The sequence below is a fragment of the Lepidochelys kempii genome, chromosome 15, assembly GCF_965140285.1.
Source record: "Lepidochelys kempii isolate rLepKem1 chromosome 15, rLepKem1.hap1, whole genome shotgun sequence".
In the NCBI taxonomy this organism is placed as follows: Eukaryota; Metazoa; Chordata; order Testudines; family Cheloniidae; genus Lepidochelys; species Lepidochelys kempii.
In genome coordinates, this window is record NC_136394.1 from 64,985 (window position 1) to 92,386 (window position 27,402).

Here is a 27,402-nt window from a genome sequence, read left to right on the forward strand (position 1 = left end):
CAGCTGCAGCGGCACAGGAGCTAGCAAACAGAGCTGTAAACAGGGGAGTTTGAGTGGGAGTTCTGTTGGAGGAGAAGGTGTTTGTGTGTGTTTGGTTTTGTATTGGTAGTATCTGTACATGTAGAGGCTTGGAGGGGCTTTATTCTGGGAGAGAAGCTGAGCTCTGATTTGGGGGCGGGGCTTCACTGAGTAAGGGTCCTATAAAGGTCGCAGCCAGTCAGGCAGCGGCACAGACAGCTGCAGCAGCACAGGAGCTAGCAAACAGAGCTGTAAACCGGGGAATTTGAGTGGGAGTTCTGTTGGAGGAGAAGGTATTTGTGTGTGTGTTTGGTTTTGTATTGGTAGTATCTGAATGTGTAGAGGCTTGGAGGGGCTTTGTGCTGGGAGAGAAGCTGGGCCCTGATTAGGGGGCGGGGCTTCACTGAGTAGGGGTCCTATAAAGGTAGCGGCACAGGAGCTAGCAAACAGAGCTGTAAACAGGGGAGTTTGAGTGGGAGTTCTGTTGGAGGAGAAGGTATTTGTGTGTGTTTGGTTTTGTATAGGTAGTATCTGTATGTGTAGAGGCTTGGAGGGGCTTTGTGCTGGGAGAGAAGCTGAGCCCTGATAAGGGGGCGGGGCTTCACTGACTCGGGGCCCTATAAAGGTAGCAGGCAGTCAGGCAGCGGCACGGACAGCTGCAGCGTCACAGGAGCTAGCAAAGAGAGCTGTAAACAGGGGAGTTGGAGTGGGAGTTCTGTTGGAGGAGAAGGTATTTGTGTGTTTGGTTTTGTATTGGTAGTACCTGTATGTGTAGGGGCTTTGTGCTGGGAGAGAAGCTGAGCCCTGTATAGGGGGCGGGGCTTCAATGTCTAGGGGTCCTATGAAGGTAGCAGCCAGTCAGGCAGCGGCACAGACAGCTGCAGCGGCACAGGACCTAGCAAACAGAGCTGTAAACAAGGGAGTTTGAGTGGGAGTTCTGTTGGAGGAGAAGGTGTTTGTGTGTGTTTGGTTTTGTATTGGTTGTATCTGGACGTGTAGAGGCTTGGAGGGGCTTTATTCTGGGAGAGAAGCTGAGCCCTGATTTGGGGGCGGGGCTTCACTGAGTAAGGGTCCTATAAAGGTAGCAGCCAGTCAGGCAGCGGCACAGACAGCTGCAGCAGCACAGGAGCTAGCAAACAGAGCTGTAAAAAGGGGAGTTTGAGTAGGAGTTCTGTTAGAGGAGAAGGTATTTTTTGTGTGTTTGGTTTTGTATTGGTAGTATCTGTACGTGTAGAGGCTTGGAGGGGCTTTATTCTGGGAGAGAAGCTGAGCCCTGATTAGGGGGCGGGGCTTCACTGAGTAGGGGTCCTATAAAGGTAGCGGCACAGACAGCTGCAGCGGCACAGGACCTAGCAAACAGAGCTGTAAACAAGGGAGTTTGAGTGGGAGTTCTGTTGGAGGAGAAGGTATTTGTGTGTGTTTGGTTTTGTATTGGTAGTACCTGTATGCGTAGGGGCTTCGTGCTGGGAGAGAAGCTGATCCCTGATTAGGGGGCGGGGCTTCGGCTGTTACCTTTATAGGACCCCTAGTCAGTGGTCAGGCAGCGGCACAGACAGCTGCAGCGGCACAGGAGCTAGCAAACAGAGCTGTAAACAGGGGAGTTTGAGTGGGAGTTCTGTTGGAGGAGAAGGTGTTTGTGTGTGTGTTTGGTTTTGTATTGGTAGTATCTGAATGTGTAGAGGCTTGGAGGGGCTTTGTGCTGGGAGAGAAGCTGGGCCCTGATTAGGGGGCGGGGCTTCACTGAGTAGGGGTCCTATAAAGGTAGCGGCACAAACATCTGCAGCGGCACAGGAGCTAGCAAACAGAGCTGTAAACAGGGGAGTTTGAGTGGGAGTTCTGTTGGAGGAGAAGGTATTTGTGTGTGTGTTTGGTTTCGTATTGGTAGTATCTGTATGTGTAGAGGCTTTGTGCTGGGAGAGAAGGTGAGCCCTGATTAGGGGGCGGGGTTTCCCTGACTAGGGGTCCTATAAAGGGAGCAGCCAGTCAGGCAGTGGCACAGACAGCTGCAGCGGCACAGGAGTGTTGGGAACACTGGGGCATGGCCACTAGGTAACTTAAGGGGATGGAAGACCACGAGTGTCGATGAAGCCCCCTCGCACTAGGCCCCAGTGTCCTTGCCCCCCCTTCTGCCTGGAGGCACTTACAGCAGCTCTGCGTGCTAGGCCCAAGTGTCCTTGGCCCCCCCGCCTTGGGGCACACACAGCAATTATGCTGAAAATTTGCAACAGTATGTTGCAGAGTTAAACTGCTTAAAACTAAGCAAGGCCAAACAAAAAAAAATATAAAAAACAATGCTAAATAATGCAGCTTTATGTATAGTTTAACAAATAATACAAAAAATTAAAAAACTAGCTGGGAACTGGATTGGCTGGCTCTATAAATACTTGGAGCAGCTTGCTATTAAATAAATATGCTAAAAAAAATGTATAAAAGCCTGTGTAACTTCCTGCTCTGTGGTACAGGATTTGAAATTCAAATCTCCCTATACCTTTTTAAAGCTTCAAATAAACTTTTCTGCTTCTCCACCCTGTTGTAATTATTGGGTGTAGCACACCGGGTAACGAACCAACTCAAGCTGTTGTTCAGCCTCTCGGCACTGGGTGCCAGCAACAGCTTTTGGCGTCCCTGGGTGGGCTCGAGGCTGCAATTTAGCCTTGCCCGGACCCCTCCTGGAGGTCAAGGATTGCGGCAAGAACCGACGCCCAGTGCGCACCGGTGAGTTCATCGGGGGCCTCGGAGGAGACGCGATTTGATCGACCCCACAGGGCACAACGGTGCAACGCACTCATATAGTGGAGAAGCTGTTGTGGACCACGGTGAAGAACCGGTCCCTTAGACGTGGGGGAGGAGCAGCTGCAGGCCACGGTGAAGAACCGGTTCCTTGGATAAGGTAGGGTCCTTTTAAAATCCGGATTATATGCTCTGTTGGAACCTGGGGACGCCCAGAGTTACCCTGTAGGTACGGGACAGGGACAGAGCTCAGAGGTTAGGGCACGGTGTACGCCCCTAGAGTGCATTCTAGCAAACTGGAAGATATTTGGTGCGAATCCAATAACTAAAAGCCAATTAAAACAATTCTGTACAGTTGACTGGCCTCAATATCAACTAAAGGACCAGGAGTGGTGGCCACCAGGAGGGTCAATTAATTACAACACGATCCTTCAGTTACTTCTGTTCTGTCAAAAAACAAGAAAATGGAATAAACATATGTATGCGCATTTGTTTCTGACTTTATGTACTCGACCAGATATTTTACAGCGCTGTAATCTGACTCCAACTGGTTTGGTAGCAGCTAATGTTAGTCCCCAGACCCCCACCCCCACTGTAATGGCAGAGCCGGTGTCCCCTTCGGCCCCTACACCCACACCTTGTAAGTCCCCAATGGTTGGCCTATACTCCTTAATCACTGAAACTAAAGTCGCCCGGTCTGAATCAGACAGGCGTCCTGCCACAACTATGCAGGTTTATACTCATGTGCCCTTTAATCCTGTGGATTTGGCTGCTTTCAAAGCACAGGCAAAAGAGTTTTCCACCAACCCAAGCAGGTTTATATCAGTCTTTAAGGGGTGCCTCAGTAGTCACAAGCCGGACTGGAATAATTGTAACGTCCTCCTGAGAACCCTGTTGTCTAAAGTGAGGAGGAATCAGGTTACAGCTAAGGCAAGGGGAGCGTCAGCTTTCAAAAAAAAATCTATCTGTCAAGTTCCTACCCCAAGTAACCTTAAGCGGCTCAGGGCATTTCTGGGTATGGCAGGCTTTTGCAGAATATGGATCCCAGAGTTTGGACTGTGGGCTAAACCCCTGTACAACTGTGTAAAAGGAGCAAATCATGACCCCTTCTATTGGACCCCAAAGGCTAACAAAGCATTTAAAATCCTAAAAAAAAAAATTAATAAAAGCCCCGGCTCTGGGCCTGCCAGATCTTTCTAAGCCGTTTCAGTTGTATGTACATGAACGAAGGGGGGTGGCGCTAGGAGTGCTTACACAGCTGTTAGGAGCATGGAAGCGTCCTGTGGCTTATTTTTCTAAGCAATTGAATCAGGTTGCAAAGGGTTGGCCGGCATGTTTACGGGCGGTCGCAGCTACTGCCCTATTGCTTAAAAAAACCGAGAAGCTAACATGGGAAGGGGTTACGCAAATCTATACTCCCCATATGGTCCGAGCCTTATTGAATACAAAGGGAGGGCTTTGGTTCACCCAGGCTCGGATTGCTCGGTACCAGGCTAAGCTGTTAGAGAACTCTGAAGTCACCTTACAGCCTTGCCCCTCCCTTAACCCAGCCACTCTCTTGCCAGAAACAGAGGAACAGAAACATGACTGTTTAAAAATCATAAATGTCCAGTACTCCAGCCGTCCGGATTTAAAGGATGTACCTCTCCCAAATGCAAATTATGAGTGGTACACTAATGGTAGCAGTACTGTAATAGATGGGCAAAAAAGGGCGGGTTATGCTGTTGTGACCCTCCATGACACTGTGGAAGCTGAAGGTTTGCCTGCTGGGACCTCTGCCCAGCTTGCCGAACTAATAGCCCTGACCCGTGCACTTAAACTGTCAAAAGGAAAGCGGGTCAACATTTTTACTGATTGAAAGTATGCTTTTGGTGTGCTGCATGCTCATGCTAGCCTATAAAAGCAAAGGGGAATGCTGACAGCCCAAGGCTCCCAGTCAAGTACGGGCCCCAAATCCTCCGGCTCCTAGAAGCTGTACAACTCCCCTCGGAAGTGGCGGTGGTACACTGTAAAGCCCATCAAAGGGAGAATCAAGATGTGGCCAGAGGTAACGCCCGGGCAGATAGAGAGGCTAAGCATGCTGCCACCCTGCCATCCCCTCAGACTGAGAACGCCCATATGCATGCCCTTATCCCATCAGTAGGGGAGCTTCCAACCCCTCAGTACTCTGGGAAAAAAAGACAGCTAACTGACAAACTCGGTCTCCGGGAAAAGGAGGGATGGCTCCATTCCCCAGAAGGGAAGGTCCTCCAGCCAAAGGGCCTAATCCAGCCGGTGCTGCAGAACCTACATCAAACCACTCATGCTGGCAGAAAAGCACTTATCCAGCTAATGGGAAAATACTTTATCACTTCCGGACTCCGACCGCTGGCTGCCCAGGTACAAGCGGACTGCTTAGTCTGCCAAAAGAATAACCCCCGACCGGGACATCCTGTGCCACCAGCTGCCCTAGAACCCACTCCGGGCCCCGAACAAATGTGGCAAATAGACTTTACTAAGTTTCCCCGGAGCCAAGGGTTCAAATATCTCCTTGTTATAGTGGATCGGTTCAGCGGATGGCCAAAAGCCTTCCCATGCCGTAACTGCACTGCCAGGACAGTGGCCCCCCAAGTTTGTTAAGGAGCTCATTCCTCGCTTTGGACTCCCCCTGTGAATGGAATCTGACAACGGGACACACTTCACATCAAAAATCATTCAAAGCATCTCACATGCCTTACAGATCCCCTGGAAACTCCATACGCCCTGGAGACCGCAAGCCAGTGGGGTAGTGGAGCGTACCAATCAGACCCTTAAATGGCATCTCTCAAAAGTGTGCCAAGAAGCCTCACTGCGATGGCCTGATGCTTTGCCCCTCGTCCTACTCCGTATCCGCGTTCTCCCAAAGGGTAGATTAGGGCTCAGTCCCTTTGAAATTATGATTGAAAGGGCATGGCCCATGAATGGCACCCCGGTTCTGTCAGGGGAATGAAAGTTGGGTAATGTTTTTTTGTCACAGTATATGTGTTCCCTGTCTGCTGTTCTCTTGTCTCTTCACAGGTATACCAAGGATTCCCAGCTTCTCCCCTTGGACTCTCCCGTCCACTCCTTACAGCCCGGTGACTCTGTGCTTGTTCGCACCTAAAAAAACGAGCCTCTCCAAAAAAAGTAAAAAGAACCCTATACCATCCTGCTGATTTCCCATACAGCGGCAAAAATAAAAAAAAACACAAGAACTGGATCCATCACTCTCGTCTGAAGGCAGTACCTGCCCCCCCGTCAGCAGAACCGTGGACCGTCCAACCTGCTGACTCCTCATCTAGTGACAATCTCGGGCTAAAGCTACTGTTTAAAAAACACAAATTGCGGGCTGGGGTTTGTCGTCTTGGCTTGGTGGTTTATTTAGCCTGCTATTGAAATTTCTCTTTCCTGTATTGCTTGTATTACTGGTATTATGCTGTGCGGTATCATGTGTCAGGGCCCTTTTGCAAAAGTTAATAAGTCATTCTCTTCAGGGCTATCACAAAGTGCTTATGCAAAGTTATATTATAAAAAAATAAGTAGCCCGAGTAAAAAAACTCAAAGCCAAGGCTGTTGAGTGTTCTCAAAGGGGGGAGTTGTTGGGAACACTGGGGCATGGCCACTAGGTAACTCAAGGGGCTGGAAGACCACAAGATTTTTCAAATCTCCCTGTAGCTTTTTAAAGCTTCAAATAAACTTTTCTGCTTCTCCACCCGGTTGTAATTATTGGGTGTAGCACACCGGGTAACGAACCAACTCAAGCTGTTGTTCAGGCTCTCGGCACTGGGTGCCAGCAACAGGAGCTAGCAAACAGAGCTGTAAACAGGGGAGTTTGAGTGGGAGTTCTGTTGGAGGAGAAGGTATTTGTGTGTGTTTGGTTTTGTATTATCATAGAATATCAGGGTTGGAAGGGACCCCAGAAGGTCATCTAGTCCAACCCCCTGTTCGAAGCAGGACCAATTCCCAGTTAAATCATCCCGGCCAGGGCTTTGTCAAGCCTGACCTTAAAAACCTCTAAGGAAGGAGATTCTACCACCTCCCTAGGTAACGCATTCCAGTGTTTCACCACCCTCTTAGTGAAAAAGTTTTTCCTAATATCCAATCTAAACCTCCCCCACTGCAACTTGAGACCATTACTCCTCGTTCTGTCATCTGCTACCATTGAGAACAGTCTAGAGCCATCCTCTTTGGAACCCCCTTTCAGGTAGTTGAAAGCAGCTATCAAATCCCCCCTCATTCTTCTCTTCTGCAGGCTAAACAATCCCAGCTCCCTCAGCCTCTCCTCATAACTCATGTGTTCCAGTCCCCTAATCATTTTTGTTGCCCTTCGCTGGACTCTCTCCAATTTATCCACATCCTTATTGAAGTGTGGGGGCCAAAACTGAACACAGTACTCCAGATGAAGCCTCACCAATGTCGAATAGAGGGGAACGATCACGTCCCTCGATCTCCTCGCTATGCCCCTACTTATACATCCCAAAATGCCATTGGCCTTCTTGGCAACAAGAGCACACTGCTGACTCATATCCAGCTTCTCGTCCACTGTCACCCCTAGGTCCTTTTCTGCAGAACTGCTGCCTAGCCATTCGGTCCCTAGTCTGTAGCTGTGCATTGGGTTCTTCCGTCCTAAGTGCAGGACCCTGCACTTATCCTTATTGAACCTCATCAGATTCCTTTTGGCCCAATCTTCCAATTGGTCTAGGTCCTTCTGTATCCTATCCCTCCCCTCCAGTGTATCTACCACTCCTCCCAGTTTAGTATCATCCGCAAATTTGCTGAGAGTGCAATCCACACCATCCTCCAGATCATTTATGAAGATATTGAATAAAACCGGCCCCAGCACCGACCCTTGGGGCACTCCACTTGATACCGGCTGCCAACTAGACATGGAGCCATTGATCACTACCCGTTGAGCCCGACAATCTAGCCAGCTTTCTACCCACCTTATAGTGCATTCATCCAGCCCATACTTCCTTAACTTGCTGACAAGAATACTATGGGAGACCGTGTCAAAAGCTTTGCTAAAGTCAAGAAACAATACATCCACTGCTTTCCCTTCATCCACAGAACCAGTAATCTAATCATAAAAGGCGATTAGATTAGTCAGGCATGACCTTCCCTTGGTGAATCCATGCTGGCTGTTCCTGATCACTTTCCTCTCATGCAAGTGCTTCAGGATTGATTCTTTGAGGACCTGCTCCATGATTTTTCCAGGGACTGAGGTGAGGCTGACTGGCCTGTAGTTCCCAGGATCTTCCTTCTTCCCTTTTTTAAAGATTGGCACTACATTAGCCTTTTTCCAGTCATCCGGGACTTCCCCGGTTCGCCATGAGTTTTCAAAGATAATGGCCAGTGGCTCTGCAATCACAGCCGCCAATTCCTTCAGCACTCTCGGATGCAACTCGTCCGGCCCCATGGACTTGTGCACGTCCAGCTTTTCTAAATAGTCCCTAACCGCCTCTATCTCCACAGAGGGCTGGCCATCTCTTCCGCATTTTGTGATGCCCAGCGCAGCAGTCTGGGAGCTGACCTTGTTAGTGAAAACAGAGGCAAAAAAAGCATTGAGTACATTAGCTTCTTCCACATCCTCTGTCACTAGGTTGCCTCCCTCATTCAATAAGGGGCCCACACATTCCTTGGCTTTCTTCTTGTTGCCAACATACCTGAAGAAACCCTTCTTGTTACTCTTGACATCTCTGGCTAGCTGCAGCTCCAGGTGCGATTTGGCCCTCCTGATAACATTCCTACATGCCTGAGCAATATTTTTATACTCTTCCCTGGTCATATGTCCAACCTTCCACTTCTTGTAAGCTTCTTTTTTATGTTTAAGATCTGCTAGGATTTCACCATTAAGCCAAGCTGGTCACCTGCCATATTTACTATTCTTTCGACACATCGGGATGGTTTGTCCCTGTAACCTCAACAGGGATTCCTTGAAATACAGCCAGCTCTCCTGGACTCCTTTCCCCTTCAAGTTAGTCCCCCAGGGGATCCTGGCCATCCGTTCCCTGAGGGAGTCGAAGTTTGCTTTCCTGAAGTCCAGGGTCCGGATCCTGCTGCTTACTTTTGTTCCCTGCGTCAGGATCCTGAACTCAACCAACTCATGGTCACTGCCTCCCAGATTCCCATCCACTTTTGCTTCCCCCACTAATTCTACCCGGTTTGTGAGCAGCAGGTCAAGAAAAGCACCCCCCCTAGTTGGCTCCTCTAGCACTTGCGCCAGGAAATTGTCCCCTACGCTTTCCAAAAACTTCCTGGATTGTCTATGCACCGCTGTATTGCTCTCCCAGCAGATATCAGGAAAATTAAAGTCACCCATGAGAATCAGGGCATGCGATCTAGTAGCTTCCGTGAGCTGCCGGAAGAAAGCCTCATCCACCTCATCCCCCTGCTCCGGTGGTCTATAGCAGACTCCCACCACTACATCACTCTTGTTGCACACACTTCTAAACTTAATCCAGAGACACTCAGGTTTTTCTGCAGTTTCGTACCGGAGCTCTGAGCAATCATACTGCTCCCTTACATACAGTGCTACTCCCCCACCTTTTCTGCCCTGCCTGTCCTTCCTGAACAGTTTATAACCATCCATGACAGTACTCCAGTCATATGAGTTATCCCACCAAGTCTCTGTTATTCCGATCACGTCATAGTTCCTTGACATCCCAGGACCTCCAGTTCTCCCTGCTTGTTTCCAAGGCTTTGTGCATTTGTATATAAGCACTTGAGATAACCTGTTGATCGCCCCTCATTGCCAGTATGCCTGTCCTTCCTCCCGGTATCCCGCTTTCCCACTTACCTCAGGGCTTTGGTCTCCTTCCCCCGGTGAACCTAGTTTAAAGACCTCCTCACTAGGTTAGCCAGCCTGCTGGCAAAGATGCTCTTCCCTCTCTTCGTAAGATGGAGCCCGTCTCTGCCCAGCACTCCTCCTTCATGGAACACCATCCATTGGTCAAAGAAACCAAAGCCTTCTCTCCGACACCACCTTCGTAGCCATTCGTTGACTTCCACGATTCGACGCTCCCTACCTAGGCCTTTTCCTTCCACGGGGAGGATGGACGAGAACACCACTTGCGCCTCCAACTCCTTTATTCTTCTTCCTAGAGCCACATAGTCCGCAGTGATCCGCTCAAGGACATTCTTGGCAGTATCATTGGTGCCCACGTGGAGAAGCAGGAAGGGGTAGCGATCCGAGGGCTTGATGAGTCTCGGCAGTCTCTCCATCACATCACGAATCTTAGCCCCTGGCAAGCAGCAGACTTCTCGGTTTTCCCGGTCAGGGCGGCAGATAGATGACTCAGTCCCCCGGAGGAGAGAGTCCCCGACCACCACCACCCGCCTTCTCCTCTTGGGGGTGGTGGTCGTGGAACCCCCAACCTCAGGACAGCGCATCTCATGCCATCCAACCAGCGGAGTCTCCTTCTAATTTCTCGCCCCAGACATATCATCTGGTCCACTCTCCGCAACGATACCTGTGGAGAGAACATGAAAGCGGTTAGTTACCTGTGTCTGTGTTACTGGAACCCGGACATTCCGCTTACCTCTTCTGGAGGTCACATGTTGCCAAGCTTCTTCACTGGCCTCTTGGCTCCTCTGTGCAACCTGCTCTATATCTGTAGAGCTTTGTGCCCCTAGAAGCCTATCCTGAGTTTCGTCCAGGAAATCCTCAGTTTCCCGTATGCAACGCTGGGTTGTTATCTGTTGCTCCAGACCTTCAATCTTCTCTTCCAATATGGAGACCAGCTTGCACTTTGTAAAGACAAAGTCGCTTCTGTCCTGTGGAAGAAAGACAAACATGGCACATCCAGTGCAGGTCACAACAGCTGAACCCCCCCCCTTCCATATCACCTTCCTACGATGAACTTCCTCAGAGCAGTTTGCAAGACGTAAGCCTCACTGGGCTCCCTCCAGGCGAAATCCCAGGCAAACTCCTGCTGCTCTGCTCTCCCCGCTGCTCAGCTGCTTCTCCGCCGCTCAGCTGGTTCGCGAAGCTCTGGCTATTTTTAAACAGCCAGGCTTCCCTGTCGCAAACCAACAGACACCCTACTGCCCGCCCCCTGCAGGCTAGCAGCCAATCAGACACTCACGCAGGCTCTCACACTGCCCCCCAGCAAACACACGCTCGGATACTTCCTCAGCAAGCAAACAAACACAGACTCGGATACTTACCAGTCCCAGGCAAACTCCTGCTGTGTGCTGCTCTGCTGTCCCCGCTGCTCAGCTGGTTCTCCACCGCTCAGTTGGTTCGCGAAGCTCTGGCTATTTTTAAACAGCCAGGCATCCCTGTCGCAAACCAACAGACACCCTACTGCCCGCTCCCTGCAGGCTAGCAGCCAATCAGACACTCACTCAGGCTCTCACACTGCCCCCCCCCAGCAAACACACGCTCGGATACTTCCTCAGCAAGCAAACAAACACCGACTCGGATATTTACCAGTCCCAGGCAAACTCCTGCTGTGAGCTGCTCTGCTGTCCCCGCTGCTCAGCTGCTTCTCCGCCACTCAGGTGGTTCGCGAAGCTCTGGCTATTTTTAAACAGCCAGGCTTCCCTGTCGCAAACCAACAGACACCCTGCTGCCCGCCCCCTGCAGGCTAGCAGGCAATCAGACACTCACTCAGGCTCTCACACTGCCCCCCCAGCAAACACACACTCGGATACTTCCTCAGCAAGCAAACAAACACAGACTCGGATACTTACCAGTCCCAGAAAAACTCCTCCTGTGAGCTGCTCTGCTGTCCCCGCTGCTCAGCTGGTTCTCCGCCGCTCAGTTGGTTCGTGAAGCTCTGGCTATTTTTAAACAGCCAGGCTTCCCTGTCGCAAACCAACAGACACCCTACTGCCCGCTCCCTGCAGGCTAGCAGCCAATCAGACACTCACTCAGGCTCTCACACTGCCCCCCCAGCAAACACACGCTCGGATACTTCCTCAGCAAGCAAACAAACACAGACTCGGATACTTACCAGTCCCAGGCAAACTCCTGCTGTGTGCTGCTCTGCTGTCCCCGCTACTCAGCTGGTTCTCCGCCGCTCAGCTGGTACGCGAAGCTCTGGCTATTTTTAAACAGCCAGGCTTCCCTGTCGCAAACCAACAGACACCCTACTGCCCGCCCCCTGCAGGCTATCAGCCAATCAGACACTCACTCAGGCTCTCACACTGCCGCCCCAGCAAACACACGCTCGGATACTTCCTCAGCAAGCAAACAAAGACAGACTCGGATACATTTCCAGTCCCAGGCAAACTCCTGCTGTGAGCTGCTCTGCTGTCCCCGCTGCTCAGCTGGTTCTCCGCCGCTCAGCTGGTTCGCGAAGCTCTGGCTCTTTTTAAACAGCCAGAATTCCTGTCGCAAACAAACAGACAGCCTACTGCCCGTCCCCTGCAGGCTAGCAACCAATCAGACACTCACTCAGGCTCTCACACTGCCCCCCCAGCAAACACACGCTCGGATACTTCCTCAGCAAGCAAACAAACACAGACTCGGATACTTACCAGTCCCAGGCAAACTCCTGCTGTGAGCTGCTCTGCTGTCCCCGCTGCTCAGCTGGTTCTCCGCCGCTCAGCTGGTTCGCGAAGCTCTGGCTATTTTTAAACAGCCAGGCTTCCCTGTCGCAAACAAACAGACACCCTACTGCCCGCCCCCTGCAGGCTAGCAGCCAATCAGACACTCACTCAGGCTCTCACACTGCCCCCCCAGCAAACACACCCTCGGATACTTCCTCAGCAAGCAAACACAGACTCGGATACTTACCAGTCCCAGGCAAACTCCTGCTGTGTGCTGCTCTGCTTTCCCCGCTGTTCAGCTGGTTCTCTGCCACTCAGCTGGTTCGCGAAGCTCTGGCTATTTTTAAACAGCCAGGCTTCCCTGTCGCAAACCAACAGACACCCTACTGCCCGCCCCCTGCAGGCTAGCAGCCAATCAGACACTCACTCAGGCTCTCACACTGCCCCCCCAGCAAACACACGCTCGGATACTTCCTCAGCAAGCAAACAAACACAGACTCGGATACTTACCAGTCCCAGGCAAACTCCTGCTGTGAGCTGCTCTGCTGTCCCCGCTGCTCAGCTGGTTCTCCGCCGCTCAGCTGGTTCGGGAAGCTCTGGCTATTTTTAAACAGCCAGGCTTCCCTGTCGCAAACCAACAGTACCCTACTGCCCGCTCCCTGCAGACTAGCAGCCTATCAGACACTCACTCAGGCTCTCACACTGCCCCCCCAGCAAACACACGCTCGGATACTTCCTCAGCAAGCAAACAAACACAGACTCGGTTACTTACCAGTCCCAGACAAACTCCTGCTGTGTGCTGCTCTGCTGTCCCCACTGCTCAGGTGGTTCTCCGCCACTCAGCTGGTTCGCGAAGCTCTGGATATTTTTTAACAGCCAGGCTTCCCTGTCGCAAACCAACAGACACCCTACTGCCCGCTCCCTGCAGGCTAGCAGCCAATCAGACACTCACTCAGGCTCTCACACTGCCCCCGCCAGCAAACACACGCTCGGATACTTCCTCAGCAAGCAAACAAACACCGACTCGGATACTTACCAGTCCCAGGCAAACTCCTGCTGTGAGCTGCTCTGCTGTCCCCGCAGCTCAGCTGCTTCTCCGCGCTCAGCTGGTTCGCGAAGCTCTGGCTATTTTTAAACAGCCAGGCTTCCCTGTCGCAAACAAACAGACAGCCTACTGCCCACCCCCTGCAGGCTAGCAGCCAATCAGACACTCACTCAGGCTCTCACACTGCCCCCCCAGCAAACACACGCTCGGATACTTCCTCAGCAAGCAAACAAACACAGACTCGGATACTTACCAGTCCCAGGCAAACTCCTGCTGTGTGCTGCTCTGCTGTCCCCGCTGTTCAGCTGGTTCTCTGTCACTCAGCTGGTTTGCGAAGCTCTGGCTATTTTTAAACAGTCAGGCTTCCCTGTCGCAAACCAACAGACACCCTACTGCCCGCCCCCTGCAGGCTAGCAGCCAATCAGACACTCACTCAGGCTCTCACACTGCCCCCCCAGCAAACACACGCTCGGATACTTCCTCAGCAAGCAAACAAACACAGACTCGGATACTTACCAGTCCCAGGCAAACTCCTGCTGTGAGCTGCTCTGCTGTCCCCGCTGCTCAGCTGGTTCTCCGCCGCTCAGTGGGTTCACGAAGCTCCGGCTATTTTTAAACAGCCAGGCTTCCCTGTCGCAAACCAACAGACACCCTACTGCCCTCCCCCTGCAGGCTAGCAGACAATCAGACACTCACTCAGGCTCTCACACTGCCCCCCCAGCAAACACACGCTCGGATACTTCCTCAGCAAGCAAACAAACACAGACTCGGATACTTACCAGTCCCAGAAAAACTCCTCCTGTGAGCTGCTCTGCTGTCCCCGCTGCTCAGCTGGTTCTCCGCCGCTCAGCTGGTTCGCGAAGCTCTGGCTATTTTAAACAGCCAGGCTTCCCTGTCGCAAACCAACAGACACCCTACTGCCCGCCCCATGCAGGCTAGCAGCCAATCAGACACTCACTCAGGCTCTCACACTGCCCCCCCCCAGCAAACACACGCTCGGATACTTCCTCAGCAAGCAAACAAACACCGACTCGGATACTTACCAGTCCCAGGCAAACTCCTGCTGTGTGCTGCTCTGCTGTCCCCGCTGTTCACCTGGTTCTCTGTCACTCAGCTGGTTCGCGAAGCTCTGGCTATTTTCAAACAGCCAGGCTTCCCTGTCGCAAACCAACAGACACCCTACTGCCCGCCCCATGCAGGCTAGCAGCCAATCAGACACTCACTCAGGCTCTCACACTGCCCCCCCAGCAAACACACGCTCGGATACTTCCTCAGCAAGCAAACAAACACAGACTCGGATACTTACCAGTCCCAGGCAAACTCCTGCTGTGTGCTGCTCTGCTGTCCCCGCTGCTCAGCTGGTTCTCCGCCGCTCAGCTGGTTCGCGAAGCTCTGGCTATTTTAAACAGCCAGGCTTCCCTGTCGCAAACCAACAGACACCCTACTGCCCGCTCCCTGCAGGCTAGCAGCCAATCAGACACTCACTCAGGCTCTCACACTGCCCCCCCAGCAAACACACGCTCGGATACTTCCTCAGCAAGCAAACAAACACAGACTCGGATACTTACCAGTCCCAGGCAAACTCCTGCTGTGAGCTGCTCTGCTGTCCCCGCTACTCAAGCTACTCAAGCTGTTGTTCAGCCTCTCGGCACTGGGTGCCAGCAACAGCTTTTGGCGTCCCTGGGTGGGACGTCCCGAGCTGCCAACTATAAAGGGAGCAGCCAGTCAGGCAGCGGCACAGACAGCTGCAGTGGCACAGGAGCTAGCAAACAGAGCTGTAAACAGGGGAGTTTGAGTGGTGGTATCTGTATGTGTAGAGGCTTGGAGGGGCTTTGTGCTGGGAGAGAAGCTGAGCCCTGATTAGGGGCCGGGGCTTCACTGACTAGGGGTCCTATAAAGGGAGCAGCCAGTCAGGCAGCGGCACAGGAGCTAGCAAACAGAGCTGTAAACAGAGGAGTTTGAGGGGAGTTCTGTTGGAGGAGAAGGTATTTGTGTGTGTTTGGTTTTGTATTGGTAGTATCTGTATGTGTAGAGGCTTGGAGGGGCTTTGTGCTGGGAGAGAAGCTGAGCCCTGATTAGGGGGCGGGGCTTCACTGACTAGGGGTCCTATAAAGGGAGCAGCCAGTCAGGCAGCGGAACAGACAGCTGCAGCGGCACAGGAGCTAGCAACCAGAGCTGTAAAAAGGGGAGTTTGAGTGGGAGTTCTGTTGGAGGAGAAGGTATTTGTGTGTGTTTGGTTTTGTATTGGTAGTATCTGTATGTGTAGGGGCTTTGTGGTGGGAGAGAAGCTGAGCCCTGGTTAGGGGGCAGGGCTTCCCTGACTAGGGGTCCTATGAGGGTAGCCGCCAGTCAGGCAGCGGCACAGGAGCTAGCAAACAGAGCTGTAAACAGGGGAGTTGGAGTGGGAGTTCTGTTGGAGGAGAAGGTATTTGTGTGCGTTTGGTTTTGTATTGGTAGTATCTGTATGTGTAGAGGCTTGGAGGGGCTTTGTGCTGGGAGAGAAGCTGAGCCCTGATTAGGGGGCGGGGCTTCACTGACTAGGGGTCCTATAAAGGTAGCAGCCAGTCAGGCAGCGGCACAGGAGCTAACAAACAGAGCTGTAAACAGGGGAGTTTGAGTGGGAGTTCTGTTGCAGGAGAAGATATTTGTGTGTGTTTGGTTTTGTATTGCTAGTATCTGTATGTGTAGGGGCTTTGTGCTGGGAGAGAAGCTGAGCCCTGATTAGGGGGCGGGGCTTCACTGACTAGGGGTCCTATAAAGGGAGCAGCCAGTCAGGCAGCGGAACAGACAGCTGCAGCGGCACAGGAGCTAGCAAACAGAGCTGTAAAAAGGGGAGTTTGAGTGGGAGTTCTGTTGGAGGAGAAGGTATTTGTGTGTGTTTGGTTTTGTATTGGTAGTATCTGTATGTGTAGGGGCTTTGTGCTGGGAGAGAAGCTGAGCCCTGGTTAGGGGGCAGGGCTTCCCTGACTAGGGGTCCTATGAGGGTAGCCGCCAGTCAGGCAGCGGCACAGGAGCTAGCAAACAGAGCTGTAAACAGGGGAGTTTGAGTGGGAGTTCTGTTGGAGGAGAAGGTTTGTGTGTGTGTTTGGTTTTGTATTGGTGGTATCTGTATGTGTAGGGGTTTGTGCTGGGAGAGAAGCTGAGCCCTGATTAGGGGGCGTGGCTTCACTGACTAGGGGTCCTCTAAATGTAGAAGCCAGTCAGGCAGCGGCACAGACAGCTGCAGCGGCACAGGAGCTAGCAAACAGAGCTCTAAACAGGGGAGTTTGAGTGGGAGTTCTGTTGGAGGAGAAGGTGTTTTTGCGTGTCTGGTTTTGTATTGGTGGTATCTGTATGTGTAGGGGCTTTGTGCTGGGAGAGAAGCTGAGCCCTGGTTAGGGGGCAGGGCTTCCCTGACTAGGGGTCCTATAAAGGTAGCAGCCAGTCAGGCAGCGGCACAGGAGCTAGCAAACAGAGCTGTAAACAGGGGAGTTTGAGTGGGAGTTCTGTTGGAGGAGAAGATATTTGTGTGTGTTTGGTTTTGTATTGGTAGTATCTGTATGTGTAGAGGCTTGGAGGGGCTTTGTGCTGGGAGAGAAGCTGAGCCCTGATTAGGGGGCGGGGCTTCACTGACTAGGGGTCCTATAAAGGGAGCAGCCAGTCAGGCAGCGGAACAGACAGCTGCAGCGGCACAGGAGCTAGCAAACAGAGCTGTAAACAGGGGAGTTTGAGTGGGAGTTCTGTTGGAGGAGAAGATATTGGTGTGTGTTTGGTTTTGTATTGGTAGTATCTGTATGTGTAGGGGCTTTGTGCTGGGAGAGAAGCTGAGCCCTGATTAGGGGGCGGGGCTTGCCTGACTAGGGGTCCTATGAAGGTAGCAGCCAGTCATGCAGCGGCACAGGAGCTAGCAAACAGAGCTGTAAACAGGGGAGTTTGAGTGGGAGTTCTGTTGGAGGAGAAGGTATTTTTGTGTGTTTGGTTTTGTATTGGTGGTATCTTTATGTGTAGGGGCTTTGTGCTGGGAGAGAAGCTGAGCCCTGATTAGGGGGCGGTACTTCACTGACTAGGGGTCCTCTAAATGTAGCAGCTAGTCAGGTAGGGGCACAGACAGCTGCAGCGGCACAGGAGCTTGCCAACAGAGCTGTAAACAGGGGAGTTTGAGTGGGAGTTCTGTTGGAGGAGAAGGTATTTATTTGTGTTTGGTTTTGAATTGGTGGTATCTGTATGTGTAGGGGCTTTGTGCTGGGAGAGAAGCTGAGCCCTGGTTAGGGGGCAGGGCTTCCCTGACTAGGGGTCCTATAAAGGTAGCAGCCAGTCAGGCAGCGGCACAGGAGCTAGCAAACAGAGCTGTAAACAGGGGAGTTTGAGTGGGAGTTCTGTTGGAGGAGAAGGTATTTTTGTGTGTTTGGTTTTGTATTGGTGGTATCTTTATGTGTAGGGGCTTTGTGCTGGGAGAGAAGCTGAGCCCTGATTAGGGGGCGGGGCTTCACTGACTAGGGGTCCTACAAAGGTAGCAGCTAGTCAGGCAGCGGCACAGACAGCTGCAGCGGCACAGGAGCTAGAAAACAGAGCTGTAAACAGGGGAGTTGGAGTGGGAGTTCCGTTGGAGGAGAAGGTATTTGTGTGCGTTTGGTTTTGTATTGGTAGTATCTGTATGTGTAGAGGCTTGGAGGGGCTTTGTGCTGGGAGAGAAGCTGAGCCCTGATTAGGGGGCGGGACTTGCCTGACTAGGGGTCCTATGAAGGTAGCAGCCAGTCAGGCAGCGGCACAGACAGCTGCAGTGGCACAGGAGCCAGCAAACAGTGCTGTAAACAGGGGAGTTTGAGTGGGAGTTCTGTTGGAGGAGAAGATATTTGTGTGTGTTTGGTATTGTATTGGTAGTATCTGAATGTGTAGGGGCTTTGTGCTGGGAGAGAAGCTGAGCACCGATTAGGGGGCGGGGCTTCACTGACTAGGGGTCCTATAAAGGTAGCAGACAGTCAGGCAGCGGCACAGGAGCTAACAAACAGTGCTGTAAACAGGGGAGTTTGAGTGGGAGTTCTGTTGGAGGAGAAGGTGTTTGTGTGTGTGTCGGGTTTTGTATTGGTAGTATCTGTATGTGTAGGGGCTTTGTGCTGGGAGAGAAGCTGAGCCCTGATTAGGGGGCGGGGCTTCACTGACTAGGGGTCCTATAAAGGTAGCGGCACACACAGCTGCAGCGGCACAGGAGCTTGCAAACAGAGCTGTAAACAGGGGAGTTTGAGTTGGAGTTCTGTTGGAGGAGAAAGTGTTTGTGTGTTTTTGTATTGGTAGTATCTGTATGTGTAGACGCTTGGAGGGGCTTTGTGCTGGGAGAGAAGCTGAGCCCTGATTAGAGGGCGGGGCTTCACTGACTAGGGGTCCTATAAAGGTATCAGCCAGTCAGGTAGCGGCAAGGACAGCTGCAGCGGCAAAGGAGCTAGCAAACAGAGCTGTAAACAGGGGAGTTTGATAGGAGTTCTGTTGGAGGAGAAGGTATTTGTGTGTGTGTTTGGTTTTGTACTGGTGGTATCTGTATGTGTAGAGGCTTGTAGGGGCTTTGTGCTGCGAGAAGGCTGAGCCCTGATTAGGGGGCGGGGCTTCACTGACTACGGGTCCTATGAAGGTAGCAGCTAGTCAGGCAGCGGCACAGACAGCTGCAGCGGCACAGGAGCTTGCAAACAGAGCTGTAAACAGGGGAGTTTGAGTGGTAGTTCTGTTGGAGGGGAAGGTATTTGTGTGTGTGTTTGGTTTTGTATTGGTGGTATCTGTATGTGAAGAGGCTTGTAGGGGCTTTGTGCTGGGAGAGAATCTGAGCCCTGATTAGGGGGCGGGGCTTCACTGACTAGGGGTCCTATAAAGGGAGCAGCCAGTCAGGCAGCGGCACAGGAGCCAGCAAACAGAGCTGTAAACAGGGGAGTTTGAGTGGGAGTTCTGTTGGAGGAGAAGATATTTGAGTGTGTTTGGTTTTGTATTGGTAGTACCTGTATGTGTAGGGGCTTTGTTCTGGGAGAGAAGCTGAGCCCTGATTAGGGGGCGGGACTTGCCTGACTAGGGGTCCTATAAAGGTAGCAGCCAGTCAGGCAGCGGCACAGACAGCTACAGCGGCACAGGAACTAGCAAACAGAGCTGTAAACAGGGGAGTTTGAGTGGGACTTCTGTTGGAGGAGAAGGTATTTGTGTGTGTTTGGTTTTGTATTGGTAGTACCTGTATGTGTAGGGGCTTTGTGCTGGGAGAGAAGCTAAGCCCTGATTAGGGGGCGGGGCTTGCCTGACTAGGGGTCCTATAAAGGTAGCAGCCAGTCAGGCAGCGGCACAGGAGCTTACAAACAGAGCTGTAAACAGGGGAGTTTGAGTGGGAGTTCTGTTGGAGGAGAAGGTATTTGTGTGTGTGTTTGGTTTTGTATTGGTAGTATCTGTATGTGTAGAGGCTTTGTGCTGGGAGAGAAGCTGAGCCCTGATTAGGGGGCGGGGCTTCACTGACTAGGGGTCCTATGAAGGTAGCAGCCAGTCAGGCAGCGGCACAGACAGCTGCAGTGGCACAGGAGCCAGCAAACAGAGCTGTAAACAGGGGAGTTTGAGTGGGAGTTCTGTTGGAGGAGAAGATATTTGTGTGTGTTTGGTATTGTATTGGTAGTATCTGAATGTGTAGGGGCTTTGTGCTGGGAGAGAAGCTGAGCACCGATTAGGGGGCGGGGCTTCACTGACTAGGGGTCCTATAAAGGTAGCAGCCAGTCAGGCAGCGGCACAGACAGCTACATCGGCACAGGAATTAGCAAACAGAGCTGTAAACAGGGGAGTTTGAGTGGGACTTCTGTTGGAGAACGTATTTGTGTGTGTTTGGTTTTGTATTGGTAGTATCTGTATGTGTAGGGGCTTTGTGCTGGGAGAGAAGCTGAGCCCTGATTAGGGGGCGGGGCTTCACTGACTAGGGGTCCTATGAAGGTAGCAGCCAGTCAGGCAGCGGCACAGACAGCTGCAGCGGTACAGGAGCTAGCAAACAGTGCTGTAAACAGGGGAGTTTGAGTGGGAGTTCTGTTGGAGGAGAAGATATTTGTGTGTGTTTGGTTTTGTATTGGTAGTATCTTTATGTGTAGGGGCTTTGTGCTGGGAGAGAAGCTGAGCCCTGATTAGGGGGCGGTACTTCACTGACTAGGGGTCCTCTAAATGTAGCAGCTAGTCAGGTAGCGGCACAGACAGCTGCAGCGGCACAGGAGCTTGCCAACAGAGCTGTAAACAGGGGAGTTTGAGTGGGAGTTCTGTTGGAGGAGAAAGTATTTATGTGTGTTTGGTTTTGAATTGGTGGTATCTGTATGTGTAGGGGCTTTGTGCTGGGAGAGAAGCTGAGCCCTGGTTAGGGGGCAGGGCTTCCCTGACTAGGGGTCCTATAAAGGTAGCAGCCAGTCAGGCAGCGGAACAGGAGCTAGCAAACAGAGCTGTAAACAGGGGAGTTTGAGTGGGAGTTCTGTTGGAGGAGAAGGTATTTTTGTGTGTTTGGTTTTGTATTGGTGGTATCTTTATGTGTAGGGGCTTTGTGCTGGGAGAGAAGCTGAGCCCTGATTAGGGGGCGGGGCTTCACTGACTAGGGGTCCTACAAAGGTAGCAGCTAGTCAGGCAGCGGCACAGACAGCTGCAGCGGCACAGGAGCTAGAAAACAGAGCTGTAAACAGGGGAGTTGGAGTGGGAGTTCCGTTGGAGGAGAAGGTATTTGTGTGCGTTTGGTTTTGTATTGGTAGTATCTGTATGTGTAGAGGCTTGGAGGGGCTTTGTGCTGGGAGAGAAGCTGAGCCCTGATTAGGGGGCGGGGCTTCACTGACTAGGGGTCCTATAAAGGTAGCAGCCAGTCAGGCAGCGGCACAGGAGCTAACAAACAGAGCTGTAAACAGGGGAGTTTGAGTGGGAGTTCTGTTGCAGGAGAAGATATTTGTGTGTGTTTGGTTTTGTATTGGTAGTATCTGTATGTGTAGGGGCTTTGTGCTGGGAGAGAAGCTGAGCCCTGATTAGGGGGCGGGGCTTGCCTGACTAGGGGTCCTATAAAGGTAGCAGCCAGTCAGGCAGCGGCACAGGAGCTAACAAACAGAGCTGTAAACAGGGGAGTTTGAGTGGGAGTTCTGTTGGAGGAGAAGGTATTTGTGTGTGTTTGGTTTTGTATTGGTAGTATCTGTATGTGTAGAGGCTTTGTGCTGGGAGATAAGCTGAGCCCTGATTAGGGGGCGGGGCTTCACTGACTAGGGGTCCTATGAAGGTAGCAGCCAGTCAGGCAGCGGCACAGACAGCTGCAGCGGCACAGGAGCTAGCAAACAGAACTGTAAACAGGGGAGTTTGAGTGGGACTTCTGTTGGAGGAGAAGGTATTTGTGTGTGTTTGGTTTTGTATTGGTAGTATCTGTATGTGTTGGGGCTTTGTGCTGGGAGAGAAGCTGAGCCCTGATTAGGGGGCGGGGCTTCACTGACTAGGGGTCCTATAAAGGGAGCAGCCAGTCAGGCAGCGGAACAGACAGCTGCAGCGGCACAGGAGCTAGCAAACAGAGCTGTAAAAAGGGGAGTTTGAGTGGGAGTTCTGTTGGAGGAGAAGGTATTTGTGTGTGTTTGGTTTTGTATTGGTAGTATCTGTATGTGTAGGGGCTTTGTGCTGGGAGAGAAGCTGAGCCCTGGTTAGGGGGCAGGGCTTCCCTGACTAGGGGTCCTATGAGGGTAGCCGCCAGTCAGGCAGCGGCACAGGAGCTAGCAAACAGAGCTGTAAACAGGGGAGTTTGAGTGGGAGTTCTGTTGGAGGAGAAGGTTTGTGTGTGTGTTTGGTTTTGTATTGGTGGTATCTGTATGTGTAGGGGTTTGTGCTGGGAGAGAAGCTGAGCCCTGATTAGGGGGCGTGGCTTCACTGACTAGGGGTCCTCTAAATGTAGAAGCCAGTCAGGCAGCGGCACAGACAGCTGCAGCGGCACAGGAGCTAGCAAACAGAGCTCTAAACAGGGGAGTTTGAGTGGGAGTTCTGTTGGAGGAGAAGGTGTTTTTGCGTGTCTGGTTTTGTATTGGTGGTATCTGTATGTGTAGGGGCTTTGTGCTGGGAGAGAAGCTGAGCCCTGGTTAGGGGGCAGGGCTTCCCTGACTAGGGGTCCTATAAAGGTAGCAGCCAGTCAGGCAGCGGCACAGGAGCTAGCAAACAGAGCTGTAAACAGGGGAGTTTGAGTGGGAGTTCTGTTGGAGGAGAAGATATTTGTGTGTGTTTGGTTTTGTATTGGTAGTATCTGTATGTGTAGGGGCTTTGTGCTGGGAGAGAAGCTGAGCCCTGATTAGGGGGCGGGACTTCACTGACTAGGGGTCCTATAAAGGGAGCAGCCAGTCAGGCAGCGGAACAGACAGCTGCAGCGGCACAGGAGCTAGCAAACAGTGCTGTAAACAGGGGAGTTTGAGTGGGAGTTCTGTTGGAGGAGAAGATATTTGAGTGTGTTTGGTTTTGTATTGGTAGTACCTGTATGTGTAGGGGCTTTGTTCTGGGAGAGAAGCTAAGCCCTGATTAGGGGGCGGGGCTTGCCTGACTAGGGGTCCTATAAAGGTAGCAGCCAGTCAGGCAGCGGCACAGACAGCTACATCGGCACAGGAATTAGCAAACAGAGCTGTAAACAGGGGAGTTTGAGTGGGACTTCTGTTGGAGAACGTATTTGTGTGTGTTTGGTTTTGTATTGGTAGTATCTGTATGTGTAGGGGCTTTGTGCTGGGAGAGAAGCTGAGCCCTGATTAGGGGGCGGGGCTTCACTGACTAGGGGTCCTATGAAGGTAGCAGCCAGTCAGGCAGCGGCACAGACAGCTGCAGCGGCACAGGAGCTAGCAAACAGTGCTGTAAACAGGGGAGTTTGAGTGGGAGTTCTGTTGGAGGAGAAGATATTTGTGTGTGTTTGGTTTTGTATTGGTAGTATCTTTATGTGTAGGGGCTTTGTGCTGGGAGAGAAGCTGAGCCCTGATTAGGGGGCGGTACTTCACTGACTAGGGGTCCTCTAAATGTAGCAGCTAGTCAGGTAGCGGCACAGACAGCTGCAGCGGCACAGGATCTTGCCAACAGAGCTGTAAACAGGGGAGTTTGAGTGGGAGTTCTGTTGGAGGAGAAAGTATTTATGTGTGTTTGGTTTTGAATTGGTGGTATCTGTATGTGTAGGGGCTTTGTGCTGGGAGAGAAGCTGAGCCCTGGTTAGGGGGCAGGGCTTCCCTGACTAGGGGTCCTATAAAGGTAGCAGCCAGTCAGGCAGCGGAACAGGAGCTAGCAAACAGAGCTGTAAACAGGGGAGTTTGAGTGGGAGTTCTGTTGGAGGAGAAGGTATTTTTGTGTGTTTGGTTTTGTATTGGTGGTATCTTTATGTGTAGGGGCTTTGTGCTGGGAGAGAAGCTGAGCCCTGATTAGGGGGCGGGGCTTCACTGACTAGGGGTCCTACAAAGGTAGCAGCTAGTCAGGCAGCGGCACAGACAGCTGCAGCGGCACAGGAGCTAGAAAACAGAGCTGTAAACAGGGGAGTTGGAGTGGGAGTTCCGTTGGAGGAGAAGGTATTTGTGTGCGTTTGGTTTTGTATTGGTAGTATCTGTATGTGTAGAGGCTTGGAGGGGCTTTGTGCTGGGAGAGAAGCTGAGCCCTGATTAGGGGGCGGGGCTTCACTGACTAGGGGTCCTATAAAGGTAGCAGCCAGTCAGGCAGCGGCACAGGAGCTAACAAACAGAGCTGTAAACAGGGGAGTTTGAGTGGGAGTTCTGTTGCAGGAGAAGATATTTGTGTGTGTTTGGTTTTGTATTGGTAGTATCTGTATGTGTAGGGGCTTTGTGCTGGGAGAGAAGCTGAGCCCTGATTAGGGGGCGGGGCTTGCCTGACTAGGGGTCCTATAAAGGTAGCAGCCAGTCAGGCAGCGGCACAGGAGCTAACAAACAGAGCTGTAAACAGGGGAGTTTGAGTGGGAGTTCTGTTGGAGGAGAAGGTATTTGTGTGTGTTTGGTTTTGTATTGGTAGTATCTGTATGTGTAGAGGCTTTGTGCTGGGAGATAAGCTGAGCCCTGATTAGGGGGCGGGGCTTCACTGACTAGGGGTCCTATGAAGGTAGCAGCCAGTCAGGCAGCGGCACAGACAGCTGCAGCGGCACAGGAGCTAGCAAACAGAACTGTAAACAGGGGAGTTTGAGTGGGACTTCTGTTGGAGGAGAAGGTATTTGTGTGTGTTTGGTTTTGTATTGGTAGTATCTGTATGTGTAGAGGCTTGGAGGGGCTTTGTGCTGGGAGAGAAGCTGAGCCCTGATTAGGGGGCGGGGCTTCACTGACTAGGGGTCCTATAAAGGGAGCAGCCAGTCAGGCAGCGGAACAGACAGCTGCAGCGGCACAGGAGCTAGCAAACAGAGCTGTAAAAAGGGGAGTTTGAGTGGGACTTCTGTTGGAGGAGAAGGTATTTGTGTGTGTTTGGTTTTGTATTGGTAGTATCTGTATGTGTAGGGGCTTTGTGCTGGGAGAGAAGCTGAGCCCTGGTTAGGGGGCAGGGCTTCCCTGACTAGGGGTCCTATGAGGGTAGCCGCCAGTCAGGCAGCGGCACAGGAGCTAGCAAACAGAGCTGTAAACAGGGGAGTTTGAGTGGGAGTTCTGTTGGAGGAGAAGGTTTGTGTGTGTGTTTGGTTTTGTATTGGTGGTATCTGTATGTGTAGGGGTTTGTGCTGGGAGAGAAGCTGAGCCCTGATTAGGGGGCGTGGCTTCACTGACTAGGGGTCCTCTAAATGTAGAAGCCAGTCAGGCAGCGGCACAGACAGCTGCAGCGGCACAGGAGCTAGCAAACAGAGCTCTAAACAGGGGAGTTTGAGTGGGAGTTCTGTTGGAGGAGAAGGTGTTTTTGCGTGTCTGGTTTTGTATTGGTAGTATCTGTATGTGTAGGGGCTTTGTGCTGGGAGAGAAGCTGAGCCCTGATTAGGGGGCGGGGCTTGCCTGACTAGGGGTCCTATAAAGGTAGCAGCCAGTCAGGCAGCGTCACAGGAGCTAGCAAACAGAGCTGTAAACAGGGGAGTTTGAGTGGGAGTTCTGTTGGAGGAGAAGATATTTGTGTGTGTTTGGTTTTGTATTGGTAGTATCTGAATGTGTAGGGGCTTTGTGCTGGGAGAGAAGCTGAGCCCTGATTAGGGGCGGGGCTTGCCTGACTAGGGGTCCTATAAAATTAGCAGCCAGTCAGGCAGTGGCACAGGAGCTAACAAACAGAGCGCTAAACAGGGGATTTTGAGTGGGAGTTCTGTTGGAGGAGAAGGTATTTATGTGTGTGTGGTTTTGTATTGGTAGTATCTGTATGTGTAGAGGCTTGGAGGGGCTTTGTGCTGGGAGAGAAGCTGAGCCCTGATTAGGGGGCGGGGCTTCACTGACTAGGGGTCCTATGAAGGTAGCCGCTAGTCAGGCAGCAGCACAGACAGCTGCAGCGGCACAGGAGCTAGCAAACAGAGCTGTAAACAGGGGAGTTTGAGTGGGAGTTCTGTTGGAGGAGAAGGTATTTATGTGTGTTTGGTTTTGTATTGGTAGTATCTGTATGTGTAGAGGCTTGGAGGGGCTTTGTGCTGGGAGAGAAGCTGAGCCCTGATTAGGGGGCGGGGCTTAACTGACTCGGGGTCCTATAAAGGTAGCAGCCAGTCAGGCAGCGGCACAGACAGCTACAGCGGCACAGGAGCTAGCAAACAGTGCTGTAAACAGGGGAGTTTGAGTGGGAGTTCTGTTGGAGGAGAAGATATTTGTGTGTGTTTGGTTTTTTATTGGTAGTATCTGAATGTGTAGGGGCTTTGTGCTGGGAGAGAAGCTGAGCCCCGATTAGGGGGCGGGGCTTGCCTGACTAGGGGTCCTATAAAATTAGCAGCCAGTCAGGCAGCGGCACAGGAGCCAGCAAACAGAGCTGTAAACAGGGGAGTTTGAGTGCGAGTTCTGTTGGAGGAGAAGGTATTTGTGTTTGTTTGGTTTTGTATTGGTGGTATCTGTATGTGTAGGGGCTTTGTGCTGGGAGAGAAGCTGAGCCCTGATTAGGGGGCGGGGCTTCACTGACTAGGGGTCCTATAAAGGTAGCGGCACACACAGCTGCAGCGGCACAGGACCTTGCAAACAGAGCTGTAAACAGGGGAGTTTGAGTTGGAGTTCTGTTGGAGGAGAAGGTGTTTGTGTGTGTTTTTGTATTGGTAGTATCTGTATGTGTAGAGGCTTGGAGGGGCTTTGTGCTGGGAGAGAAGCTGAGCCCTGATTAGGGGGTGGGGCTTCACTGACTAGGGGTCCTATAAAGGTAGCAGCCAGTCAGGCAGCGGCAAGGACAGCTGCAGCAGCACAGGAGCTAGCAAACAGAGCTGTAAACAGGGGAGTTTGAGTGGGAGTTCTCTTGGAGGAGAAGGTATTTATTTGTGTTTGGTTTTGAATTGGTGGTATCTGTATGTGTAGGGGCTTTGTGCTGGGAGAGAAGCTGAGCCCTGGTTAGGGGGCAGGGCTTCCCTGACTAGGGGTCCTATAAAGGTAGCAGCCAGTCAGGCAGCGGCACAGGAGCTAGCAAACAGAGCTGTAAACAGGGGAGTTTGAGTGGGAGTTCTGTTGGAGGAGAAGGTATTTTTGTGTGTTTGGTTTTGTATTGGTGGTATCTTTATGTGTAGGGGCTTTGTGCTGGGAGAGAAGCTGAGCCCTGATTAGGGGGCGGGGCTTCACTGACTAGGGGTCCTACAAAGGTAGCAGCTAGTCAGGCAGCGGCACAGACAGCTGCAGCGGCACAGGAGCTAGAAAACAGAGCTGTAAACAGGGGAGTTGGAGTGGGAGTTCCGTTGGAGGAGAAGGTATTTGTGTGCGTTTGGTTTTGTATTGGTAGTATCTGTATGTGTAGAGGCTTGGAGGGGCTTTGTGCTGGGAGAGAAGCTGAGCCCTGATTAGGGGGCGGGACTTGCCTGACTAGGGGTCCTATGAAGGTAGCAGCCAGTCAGGCAGCGGCACAGACAGCTGCAGTGGCACAGGAGCCAGCAAACAGTGCTGTAAACAGGGGAGTTTGAGTGGGAGTTCTGTTGGAGGAGAAGATATTTGTGTGTGTTTGGTATTGTATTGGTAGTATCTGAATGTGTAGGGGCTTTGTGCTGGGAGAGAAGCTGAGCACCGATTAGGGGGCGGGGCTTCACTGACTAGGGGTCC